We start from the raw sequence: 13,408 nt of genomic DNA on the forward strand, positions 1-13,408 counted from the left end.
GACCTTGCTCTTGTCTACTCCCTTGTACCGCGCCTATCTTCAGCAGTCAGAGAGGTTGAGCCGTTGCTAGTGGATACGACCTGGTTACTACCGCCGCTGCAAGACCATCCCGCTTTGCGGCGGGCTCTGGTGAATACCAGTAGTAACTTAGAACCGGTCCACTAGCACGGTCCACGCCAATCCCTCTCTGGCACAGAGGATCCACCTCCTGCCAGCCGGCATCGTGACACCCGCTTCTCTCCCCCTGCCTTTCCTGGGGTCTTGACCGCTGCCCCGTTGCCTCCCCCCATCCCCGGTGGCATAATTACCTGAGTCCGGTCCGCGCTGCTCCAGGCCTCCGTCGTGCGTCCCCGGCGTCATTGCTATGCGCTGAACGGCGCGGCGCATGACGTCAGAGCGCCGCGCCGTGCATAGCAATGACGCCGGGGACGCGCGACGGAGGCCTGGAGCAGCGCGGACCCGACTCAGGTAATTATGCCACCGGGGATGGGGGGAGGCAACGGGGCAGCGGCGCCGGCAATGGGTGCCGCTGCCCCTTCTCTCCCCCTGGCTGTCGGCGCCGCTTCTCTCCCCCTGGCTATCGGCGCCGGCACCGATAGTCAGGGGGACAGAACGGGCAGCGGCGCCGATAACCAGGGGGTGAAAAGGGCCGACAGCAGCGCTCTAGACCCCAGGAAAGGCAGGGGGAGAGAAGCGGGCAGCGACGGCCTCTCTCCCCCTGCCTTTCCTGGGGATGTATCGGGGTATACACGCGCACACACGCACCCTCATTTTTTCATGGATATTTGGGTAAAAAACTTTTTTTACCCAAGTATCCTTGGTAAAATGAGGGTGCGTGTTATAGGCCGGTGCGTGGTATACCCCGATAAATACGGTATGTTTATTTTTATTTACACAGTTTTTTTTTTTTTAAATGGGAAAAGGGGGGTGATTCAAACTTTTATTAGGGAAGGGGTTAAATGATCTTTATGAACTTTTTTTTCCACTTTTTTTTGCAATGTTATAGCTCCCCATAGGGGCTGAACCCCAAGCTATGCCCTGAAGGTATACATTAGGAATTCTTCCAGACGTATACACCAATCCTATGGCTTGGCAGTGCTTTGTGCTCCTGTCTTTGTGGCTACAGCATTTCTCATAAAGATAAATTCTTTATGTCCCATTTGAAGTACAGCATTGTTAATGTTGATATAGCTACATTTATATTTATTGAATAGTTCTGCTTCTGTCTAATGTTTTAGTCTCTCACCATTCATAATATTATTTCTCAGATGACACTTTTTTTAAATCTCATTTTATCATTTGTTTTCTGATACCGTATATTTTTTTCTAATATATATCACTAACAACAAGAAGATATTTAGAGAATGTTGGGGCATTAAAACTCACAGGAAGAGATATATGTATATTAGCTTTATGCCAGTAATTTGGATGCTCTAACCTGTGAAAATTATGGGGGTACAAATAAAGACAAGTATCAGACATTGCAATTTTACACACTAAATATTCAAACAGAAGGAGTGAGGTCCCTGCTCAAAAGAGCTTACAGCCTATGAGGAATGGGATAGAGATAAACGGCAGAAAGTCCTTTATTTATTACAATGGTCCAGCCATGTTTTATAAATAGGGTAGATTAGTTAACCCCTTAAGAACTCCGGGTTTTTCCGTTTTTGCACTTTCGTTTTTTCCTCCTTACCTTTTAAAAATCATAACCCTTTCAATTTTCCACCTAAAATTCCATATTATGGCTTATTTTTTGCGTCGCCAATTCTACTTTGCAGTGACAGTCATTTTACCCAAAAATGCACGGCGAAACGGAAAAAAAAATAATTGTGCGACAAAATCGAAGAAAAAACGCCATTTTGTAACTTTTGGGGGCTTCCGTTTCTACGCAGTGCATATTTCGGTAAAATATTCTGTAGGTCCATACGGTTAAAATGATACCCTACTTATATAGGTTTGATTTTGTCGCACTTCTTGAAAAAATCATAACTACATGCAGGAAAATTTATACGTTTAAAAATGTCATCTTCTGACCCCTATAACTTTTTAATTTTTCCACGTACAGGGCGGTATGAGGACTCATTTTTTGCGCCGTGATCTGAAATTTTTATTGGTATGATTTTTGTTTTGATCGGACTTTTTGATCACTTTTTATTCATTTTTAATGGTATAAAAAGTGACCAAAATACGCTTTTTTGGACTTTGGAATTTTTTTGCACGTACGCCATTGACCGTGCGGTTTAATTAATGATATATTTTTATAGTTCGGACATTTACGCACATGGCGATACCACATATGTTTATTTTAATTTTTTTTAACTTTTTTATGGGAAAAGGGGGGTGATTCAAACTTTTATTAGGGAAGGGGTTAAATGACCTTTATTAACACTTTTTTTAAACTTTATTTTTGCAGTGTTATAGGTCCCATAGGGACCTATAACACTGCACACACTGATCTTTTACACAGATCACAGGCGTGTATTAACACGCCTGTGATCAGTGTTATCGGCGCTTGACTGCTCCTGCCTGGATCTCAGGAACGGAGCAGTCATTCGCCGATCGGACACCGAGGAGGCAGGTAAGGGCCCTCCCGGTGTCCGGTCAGCTGTTCGGGACGCCGCGATTTCACCGTGGCGGTCTCGAACAGCCCGACTGAGCAGCCGGGTCACTTTCACTTTTGCTTTAGAAGCGGCGGTCAGCTTTGACCGCCGCTTCTAAAGGGTTAATACCGCACATCGCCGCGATCGGCGATGTGTGGTATTAGCCGCGGGTCCCGGCCGTTGATGAGCGCCGGGACCGACGCCATATGATGCGGGATCGCGGCGCGATCCCGCTTCATATCGCGGGCGCAGGACGTAAATATACGTCCTGCGTCGTTAAGGGGTTAAGGAAGGTGGTCCAGTCACTAGCTAATCTCTGAATGTCTAAAGTGCGAGAGAGTGGGGGAGGGAATGCTGAATGAACTTTTGATGTCTTCAAGACCCAGAGGACTCAAAAGGAGGGAAGTGATAGTAGGGGAGACCAATTGTGGGGATGCTATAGGCCTGCTTGAAGAGATGTCTTTAGGAACGTTTAAAAATGTAGAAATTTGGTACACGTTTGGGGGTTTGAGGTATTGTGGTTGTTACCAAGGAGGTATCAGTGACCAGGTGACTTAAGGGTGATTATTGCCCCCCTTGCCTAGCCCAGGATCCAGCGGTATACCTTCAAGTAGTATGTAGGATAAACCATGCCCTGGCGTCATGAATACAAGGGGTTAATGCCATTTGCCCCTAGGGTAATTCCATCTGCCCTGCATCTTACACTCTCTACCACAACTTTTGGTGTTCTACTAACAGGATACGGGTGTGCACCTTATGCGACAAGTCCTCCCCCAGTCTGAACTGTGTCCAGTATTGTCAGAAATTTGCATGCCGATGCCAATAAAAGTGTACAGGACTCTGTCAGTGGAAAGTGTTTTACCTGAGGTGCTGGTGAAATAGAGGGGGTGGTGAAAAAGACTGTTGTCTGCCATTGTGAAGTGTTCAAGTACTGTGTCAACCATGTGCAAGATCAGGTCTGAGGCTATGTTGCATTACAAAGTGTTCCCTGTACCTGCAAGGGTTAAAGATGTGCCGGAGAAGGGAGCGAAAATGTCCCGTGTTGGTCAGCGTCCATCCCCTGGGCGTGGAAACCATGTTGCTGTATCAATGCCAAAGTGGAACTGTAAAGATCCGGGGGGAGCGGAAGTAAGCACTGCACCGCTGACACACTTCCATAAAAGGAGCAGGGCCGCCGGATCCTCTCAGTTTGCCAGAAGTCAGCAAGTGTAGAAACATGGCGGAACAGGCAAGCACAAGGAGGCCGGGAAAGTCGCCGCAGCACACATGTTTCAAGAGTTTGCTGACCGTCTCCAGAGGATCTGGCCAGCAACCCCGGTGGAGGATACTCCAAGGTCTTCAAGAGGATCGTCACCAGTGAGGCTGTCCCCTCACCCCCGGACATGGGGGTACTGGGCCGAAATCCACACAGCGCGGAGTCAGAAGCGAGTACCCCGCTTTCTCTATCCCTCCTATCCCTAGTCCAGAGCAAACCCCCAGGTCATGAAGTCTGCTGTACGTCCCCGGTCACCACCATTACCTAAGTGGTTGTTTGGCGATGAGCCGGGACTGATACAATATATGAGGGAGCACCTTCTTCCCCTGCCAGGGAAGTCCCATCCCCCAGTTCTGACGGCTTAGTCCGAGAGGGCCAGAAGAGAAGCCCTGGTGGCTGAGATTGTAGAAGGGTTGAGGGCCCAAAGAGTGGAAAGATATGGGCCGAAGCTGCTGCCATATGAGGTGCTACAGGCACAGCAACAGGACACTAAAACATTAGAGGCCCTGTACATTAGAAAGCTGGAACATCCCCGAGAGGGAGAGCCACCCCTGGAAAGCCGCCGAGCCACGGTCGTGAAATTCGACAAAGTGTGGGGGTTTGGCACCCTCATGGACTGTCGTCATGATGGGATCATCTTGGTCAATCGTCGGGCAGTTCAGAGAGACTATCTCCCCCCCATCATTGCATTCTCTAGAGAGTGGGGAGATCCTGGAGTACACTCTTGTACAGAGCATGGCAGGAGAGTGGGCGGCTGCGGTTACCCCTCCAAAGAATCCAACTCAAGTTCCGTTTGCCTACTTCCCATCAGACAACTGGGACGCAGATCCCTTTGGTTTGTTGCCACCTAAAGTCAGAAGGAAGAGGTCTACATGCCCGAAGTGCCTGTCATAGCACCAAAGTATCTACCACAATTGTCTGTGAATGTGTCCAGGCCTACTCCTGTGGTCAAGGAGGTTTGGCCTAACCAGCAGGCACTAACCAAAGTACCTCGGCCTACTCCCGCAGAGGAGGTTTGGCCGGCCCAACAGGTACCAACTGCTGTTCCCCCAGTGGTGCAAGCTGCTGCGGTGCAAATGATGGTCACCATCAGCCCCCCCATTACCGAGTCTACCTTGTCCTGGGTGAACTAGAACATCCGATTGAGTCCATTAGAGGGGGCACAGTCCTGTGGCCCCCGTTACATGTCCCAGCCTCGGAAACAGTCAGACAAGGCGAGGTTGGGATGGTAAATATCCAGGCTGAAGAAGTCTACCAGGGATAATTCTGCTATCTGTCACTAACTTTGCTTTGTGAAGTACTTTTGTTGTTACAGGTTATGCAGCGTTCAAGAAGAAGTGCCTGACGAACTTGTCAAGAAGTTTATTTGTAACATTTGCGTAAGTGTATGTGCCTGGCTTTTAGCCGTGATTCTTTACAGAGAACTCAGTACGTACCAGAACTGTGGAGCAATACTAGAAAAGCATGTATATACTGTCAGAGTAATATATTTTCATTTATATTTTTGCACAAGTGAATGCACATGGTGGGGTACTATAATGTTTATGGTGAGCTGTTATAAAATGTATATAATGTGTTTGTACAAAAATGTTTAAGTGTACAGTGTCTTTTGTTCATGGCAATTTATATAGGAGGTATCCTGACCAGATCGGGAGAAGTGTAGCCACTACCTTACCGTTATGACAATTACCAACTAGGCATAAGGAATAATGGTAGTGCTGTGTACAAAGTTGTCAGTATAACACACAGTCTAATTCAGTCAGTTTACATAATGTTTTATATAAGCTAGTCAAATGCCTAGTTAGGATTGTATCTAACATGTACATTTCCAGTCCATAATTCACCTGTCTAACATTTTTCCTGTCCACGTGTACAGGGTACTCTCCTCGCCAGAGGGTTCCCCTGAAAATATAAATAAAGCACGTAAAGAGACAGAGTTGCTGTATATAAAGGTAACACTGGTATGTTATATAAAAACATGTATAGAGTTCTGGGGAGAAGTGGTTAGTGCCGAGGGGACCCAGTAGCTAAGGCATCAGGTAGAGAGCCTCAGACAGCCTGATCCGACTCAAATATATTAAATATGATAAAAATATAGTTATAAGGGTAATGAATCCCACATGTTTATGTCTCGTTATTGAAAGGAACATGTATGGACGTTTTCACAAAAATGCTACATGGACTCGTCTCAGTTCCTTTTATTCAGACCTGTGTAGGACATTCAACAATAATGCCCCAGGAACTGTCTAGGCCCCAGTGGCCACTTCCAATCGTCCACCCTCTTGGACTGGGTGCCAGGGACAGCTGTGTTTAAGAGGGGGAGTTTGTGGTGGCCCAGTACGGGAGTTGTTACCCCGTACCCTTGCTGCCCTGTTAGGCAGCCTCCCTGCATTGTCCCCTGGCCCCCTCCTGCATCTGTTCTATTGTAATTGTCTATTGTCCCCTATGTTATGCATATAAGTATGTTGTATCTTTAAGAAAGGTTAACATGTGATCATCATTTGTCATGTGAGTTGTCATGTGTTACCCAGGAGGTATCCGTGACCAGGTGACTTAACCCTTCAAGGACTCAGGGCGTACCTGTACGCGCTGAGTCCGCTCCCGTTCTATAACGCGGGCCCGACACGTCATAACGGGTCCGGCCCGGCCTCTAACAACGGCCCGGGACCCGTGCCTAACAGAGCGCGGTACTGATCACGGTGCCGCGCGCTATTAACTCTTTAGACGCGGCGTTCAAAGTTTACTGCCGCGTCTAAAGTGAAACCTAACTAACTAATGACGGTTAGCTCAGAGGACTGTTCAGAACCACCACGGTGAAATTGCGGCATCCCGAACAGCTGTAGGACATGAGGAGGGTTCCTATGAGAAACCATTGATCAAAGTGAAAGATCAGTGTGTGCAGTGTTATAGCCCCCTATGGGAGCTATAACACTGCAAAAAAAAAGTGAAAAAAATAAGTTAATAAAGATCATTTAACTCCTTCCCTAATAAAAGTTCAAATCACCCCCCTTTTCCCATTAAAAAAAAACAATAAAAAGTGTAAATAAAAATAAACATATGTGGTATCGCTGCATGCAGAAATGTCAAAATTATAAAAATATATAAATTAAACCGCACGGTCAATGGTTGTAAGCGCAAAAAAATTCCAAAGTCCAAAATAACGTATTTTTGGTCCCTTTTTATATCATGAAAAAATAAATAAAAAGCGATCAATAAGTCTGATCAATACAAAAATAGTACTGCTAAAAACTTCAGATCACGGCGCAAAAAATCAGCCCTCATACCGCCCCATACATGGAAAAATAAAAAAGTTATAGGGGTCAGAAAATGACAATTTTAAACGTAAACGTATACATTTTCCATGTAGTTATTTTTTTCAGAAGTACAACAAAATCAAACCTATATAAGTGGGGTATCATTTTAATCGTATGGACCTACAGAATAAAGAGAAGGTGTCATTCTTTATGGAAAAATGTACTGTGTAGAAACGGAAGCCCCCAAAAGTTGCAAATTGTCGTTTTTTCTTCAATTTTGTCGCACAATGATTTTTTTCCCGTTTTGCCATAGATTTTTGGGTAAAATGACTAATGTCATTACAAAGTAGAATTGGTGGCGCAAAATAAGCCATCAAATGGATTTTTAGGTGCAAAATTTAAAGAATTATGATTTTATACAGGTAAGAAGGAAAAAACGAAAGTGCAAAAATGGAAAAACCCTGAGTCCTTAAAGGACAACTGTAGTGGAACACTTTTATATATTCCCGTGCCCGGGCCTCAAAAACAAACAAAATAAACGTATACATATCTTCCTACGAGCTCCCGGCAGTGCTGACCTCATTCCACTTCCTGGGGACGCCGCAGAGCCATCGGCGAAATGGCCAAAGCTCCTTACATGACAGTGGGCTCACCCTATCACTGGCCGGGGCGGGACATCGCTGCGACCGGTGATACGCCGATGGCTCTGCGGCGTCCCCAGGAAGTGGAATGAGGTCAGCACTGCTGGACCGTGAGGCCTGTGTCGGACCAACGGGGGCTCGTAGGAAGGTATGTATAAGATTATTTTGTTTGTTTTTGAGGCCCGGGCATGGGAATATATAAAAGTGTTCCACTACAGTTGTCCTTTAAGGGGTTAAGGGTGACCAATGGGACCCCACCAGAGTCTCCACCATAAAAGCCCTTGGAGTAGTCTCTTTTCTCTCTTAGTTGCTGAGTCTTTGCTTAGGTGCAGTCAAGCCTAAGAGTGTGTCTAGAGTTATAAGAGGCCTCAAGTCAAGTATACAGCCACAAGTTACAAGTCTGCAAGTAAGCTAAAGTCACAGCTTAGTCTGTCTCCAGTCTAGTCAAGTCAGTCACTGGCATCTATTGTCAAGTCAACGTGGCCTGCACTAAATTGTCCAAAACCACTGCAAGTACTAGGAGTACTCAGGGATAGGAAAATTGCCCGTCATACTGCCGGCAGTAAAAAAATAAAGAGGTACATACCTTCCGTCACTCCCCCGGTGCCTCTGGTAACCGGCTTTGGCCTCCCAACGATCCTCTTCCTGGTTGCCGGTGGTCGGCAAGTCATACTGCACTCAGCCAATCACCGGCCGCAGCAGTCCCGCTTGGGCCGGCGATAGGCTGAGCAGCAGTGTAACGTGTCCGGCCCCGGCGGCAGGTGTCAGGGCCGAAAACGTCACTCTGCCGACTACCGGCAACCAGGAGCCAGTTACCAGAGGCACCGGGGGAGTGACGGAAGGTATGTACCTCTTTATTTTTTTACTGCCGGCAGTATGATGGGCAATTTTCCCCTCCCGGAGTACTCCTTTAAGGTCTCTGAAGTCACTGGTCACCTCCGTGGGTCCGGCTACACTGTATAGACTGTACCATCTGTCCCTCAGTAAAGCTACCATTGTCCGTAACTTGGCGTCAGAGTCATTATTTTAACTGTGCCTAGCCCAGGATCCAGCGGTATACCTTCGGGTGTTATTGAGGATAAACCACGCCCTGTCATCAAGAATACAAGGGGTTAATGCCATCTGCCCCTAGGGTAATTCCATCTGCCCTGCACCTCACACCCTCTACCACAGTATCACATTCTAAAGCAGTGCGGAGAGCATGTGTAGGATGGTAGACAGAGATGAGGGAGGAGATGTGGAGACCTGCTACTCTGTGGAAAGCTTTGTAAAAGAGTGTGAGGATTTTGCACTCTGTTCTGGACCGTGAATAGGGAGACTGTGGTTGCAGAAACCTTCCTGTCCCCATGATCATTACTTTATACTGTATATTTCTGCTTCAAAAGAAAGACAACTATCATATGTTATATTTATACTATACAAACCGGCAACTCCTCCAAAAGGAACAGTCACTCATCTCTAGAGCAGTGTTTTCCAACCAGGGTGTCTCCAGCTGTTGCAAAACTACAACTCCCAGCATGCCCAGACAGCCAAAGGCTGTCTGGGCATGCTGGGAGTTGTAGTTTTGCAACAGCTGGAGGCACCTTGGTTGGAAAACACTGCTCTAGCCAGCTGTTTCAGGGTTCCCACACATCATCAGTACAGAGTAAGATACAGATTAGCTTGGGTGATGCCATGACTATAGGAGACTTTGGTTTGGCTACTATTCCATTTGGAGAAGAGCTAATTTGTATTTTTCTGGAAAAGAAATCTCTATCCCCCACTGGATTTCTTCAGTGAGGATTACAGAAGTAGCCATTTCCACAGCTGCAACCAAGGCATCTCTGTAGCCAACTAGTACCTACTCTGTACTGACAAGAAACTCACAAGAACAAGACCTGTGTACAGATGGGTGACTGCTGTGTCTACTATGAGATGTTTTTCTTCTGAAGGAGAGCAAACAATGCATACATGTCAGGTATCTGCAGTGCTGAGAACCTCCATAGAGACTTATATCATACATGTAACCAATATCAGTCTTTTATGTGTGTAGTCAGCTCACCTTATCACAGGTAGTTACTTTGTGGCCGAAGAGAAAAAGAGTTCTGTAGTCCTGTAGTCTCGATTTTTCCAGTCCTTTTCTGTCTTCCTGTCCAAGTGTAGTAGCACATGCCTCTTCTGTCTGAGAACTGTGTCCTCCTTCCTCTCTGCCTTATTTGCTTTTCTCCTCCCATTTACTGCTGTTTGTAGGAATTTGATCTCCATAGCATATACTTACTATGAATCTCCTTTCACTTTCATTTTCCCATTTCAATTTTATAGACTTTAATGTTATAATTATCGACATTATTAATTATGATGACACATAGCAATTGCTTTAATTTCTCATTGCTCTTCCTCCATGTTGCTGTTCTCAAATAGGGCTTATGTGGCTCTCTGTCAAGGTCTGGAGCAATACTAAGTACTAATACTAAGCCGCATGCTCGGTGGGTGTTGTAGTTTTGCAACAGTTTGATCGATGCGTTTGATTGTCGGGTGATTTATGTTTAACATCGTGTTATACATAAATCACCCGACAATCAAACACATCGATCAAACACATCAATCATTCATACAGCATTCATTCATTTACTCATTCATTCAACATTACATTATGTATTAATATAAATCACATAAAATCATATTGGTCTTACCTGTCTTCCAATGTTCCGATCTCTGCGGCTGCCCTCTTTTCCTGCACACACTCCCGATAATGGTCCCCTGCTTAAAAAAGATTTACCTGAATGTACCCGAATACTGAATGTATACGAAAAATCAAACCCACCCAAATACGAATTTATCAAAAAAAATAAATCAAACCCAGACACCCGAATACCGAATGTATACGAAAAAAATTAGCCCCCCCGGACACCCGAATACCGAATGTATCCGAAAAAATGAACCCCCGGACACCCGAATACCGAATGTATCCTAAAAAAAATTAAACCTGGACACCCAAATACCGAATGTATCTGAAAATCAAAACTGAAAATATTACTGAACCGAAAATTTAAAAAAAAATGAAAAAACGAAACGAAAAAAAAAAATGAAAATTTTTCTTCTGCACATGTCTACTTGTACCCCCTCTGGGAGAGAAGAGGAAAGTGGAATGTCAGGTGAGAATGCCATGAGAGAGGATTTAACCCAGTTTACCCGCAAGCCTGAAATAAAACTAAACCTATCTAGTAGGTCAATCAGAGAAACGAGGGAACCCCCTGCATCTGCTAAATAGACTAGTGTGTCATCTGCGTGAAGAGAAACCATCTCCACAATGGATCCCCTGGGAATGCCACAGATAGTGGGATCTCTGCGTATGGTCGCTGCCAAGGGCTTAATTGCCAGCACAAAGAGGAAGGGAGATAGGGGGCACCCTTGCCTTGTCCCCTGGCCCAGGAGAAAGGAGGTGGAAACATCTATGTTAGTACAAATACAAGCCCTGGGGCAATCATACAACAAGCAGACCCAGGCACAAAACCTAGGGCCAAACCCAAACACACCCAAGACCTCCCAGAGATATGGCCACAGTACAGAATCAAAAGCTTTATAGATATCTAGACTATCCACCACCCCTGTAGGAAAGCCTTCCCCCACTGCTGCAATATTAAGCTGTAGGCATTTCACGATAACATCAGTAGCCCTACCCAGCATCAGGATGAACGAGAGAGCCAATAACCCCAAATAGGCGAGTAGCAAATATTTTAGAAAATATCTTAATATCAGCATTCAATAGGGAGATAGGTCTATAGGAATCAGGTAGCAACGGATCCTTCCCAGCATTGGGGAGTACCACTATCAACGCCTCCCTCATAGAGTCCGGAAGAGAGTCAGCCTCAGCCACCGAGTGAAACAGTTTAAGGAGTATAGGGGCCAAACGCTCCTCATTCATCCCATACCAATCACCAATTAACCCATCTAAACCTGGGGTCTTCCCATGGGGAAGATCCTCAATAGTCTGTGCCACCTCCTCCAGCGTAAACGGGGTATCTAACACTTCCGCTTGAGCACAGCTGAGCTGTGGAAGGGATAGGTCCTGTAGAAAAAAATGAATTTCCCCCTGACAGGGTCTAGAAGGAGCAGAATAAAGGGCGGAGTAGAAATCTCTAAATACAGAGTTGATTAACTTAGGGTCAGACAATATGGAACCCCCCCCCCCCCCAATACAGGGAATAGAAGCGGAAGGGCGACTAGCCTTTGCTAAGTACGCCTACGCCAAAAGTTTCCCATTCTATCCTTCTATCCTTCTGGACTATCCCCATAGTGCCAGAACAATGGACCCCCCCCCTCACATGTGACCCCGTTTTGGAAAATACACCCCTCACGTAATGTAATAAGGGGTACAGTGAGCATTTACGCCCCACAGGTGTCTGACAGATTTTTGGAACAGTGGTCCGTGAAAATGAAAAATTTTATTTTTCATTTGCACAGCCCACTATTACAAAGATCTGTCAAACGCAAGTGGGGTGTAAATACTCACTGCACCCCTTCTTCCCCAAATTCTGTGAGGGGTGTAGTTTCCAAAATGGGGTCACATGTCCATTGTTCTGGCACTACGGGGGGCTTTGTAAACACACATGGCCCATTCCAAACAAATTCACTCTCCGAAAGCTCAATGGCGCTCCTTCTCTTCTGAGCATTGTAGTGCGCCAGCAGAGCACTTGATGTCCATACATGGGGTATTTCCATACTTTTGGGGGTCATTTTCTCCTATTACCCCTTGTAAAAATGTAAAATTTGGGGGAAAAGCAGCATTTTAGTGAAAATTTTTTTTAATTTACACATCCAACTTTAACAAAAAGTCGTCAAACATCTGTGGGGTGTTAAGGCTCACTGTACCCCTTGTTACGTTCCTTGAGGGGTGTAGTTTCCAAAATAGTATGCCATGTGTTTTTTTTGCTGTCCTGCCACCATAGGGGCTTCCTAAATCGGACATGCCCCCCAAAAACCATTTCAGAAAAACTCACTCTCCAAAATCCCAGTGTCGCTCCTTCCCTTCTGAGCCCTCTACTGCGCCCGCCGAATACTTTACATACACATATGAGGTATTTCCTTACTCGAGAGAAATTGGGTTACAAATTTTAGGAAGATTTCTCTCCGTTTACCCCTTGTAAAAATTCAAAAACTGGGTTTACAAGAACATGCGAGTGTTAAAAATGAGGATTTTGAATTTTCTCCTTCACTTTGCTGCTATTCCTGTTAAACACCTAAAGGGTTAACAAACTTACTAAATGTCATTTTGAATACTTTGAGAGGTGCAGTTTTTATAATGGGGGCATTTATGGGGTATTTCTAATATGAAGGCCCTTCAAATCCACTTCAAAACTGAACTGGTCCCTGAAAAATTCAGATTTTGAAAATTTTGGGAAAAATTGGAAAATTGCTGCTGAACTTTGAAGCCCTCTGGTGTCTTCCAAAAGTAAAAACATGTCAACTTCTTGATGCAAATATAAAGTAGACATATTGTATATGTGAATCAATATATAATTTATTTGGAATGTCTATTTTCCTGATAAGCAGAGAGCTTCAAAGTTAGAAAAATGCAAAATTTTAAATTTTTTCATAACATTTTGGAATTTTTCACCAAGAAATGATGCAAGTATCGATGAAATTTTACCATTTACATTAAGTAGAATATGTCCCCAA

The 13,408-nt window shown here is 45.1% G+C and overlaps 1 protein-coding gene across 2 annotated transcripts in view; it reads right to left on the bottom strand.

Annotated features, from left to right (window-relative positions):
* The window catches only part of LOC130276291 (mixed lineage kinase domain-like protein), an 82,140-nt gene extending 72,211 nt beyond the window's left edge, over window positions 1–9,929 (bottom strand). For both annotated transcript variants that reach the window (XM_056525462.1, XM_056525463.1), the window contains exon 1: window positions 9,792–9,929. The gene's annotated coding sequence lies outside the window, so the exon portion shown is untranslated. The remainder of the gene's footprint in view (window positions 1–9,791) is intronic.
* Window positions 9,930–13,408: the final 3,479 nt, after the last annotated feature.

The sequence above is a fragment of the Hyla sarda genome, chromosome 6 (genome assembly GCF_029499605.1).
Source record: "Hyla sarda isolate aHylSar1 chromosome 6, aHylSar1.hap1, whole genome shotgun sequence".
Classification (NCBI taxonomy): Eukaryota; Metazoa; Chordata; class Amphibia; order Anura; family Hylidae; genus Hyla; species Hyla sarda.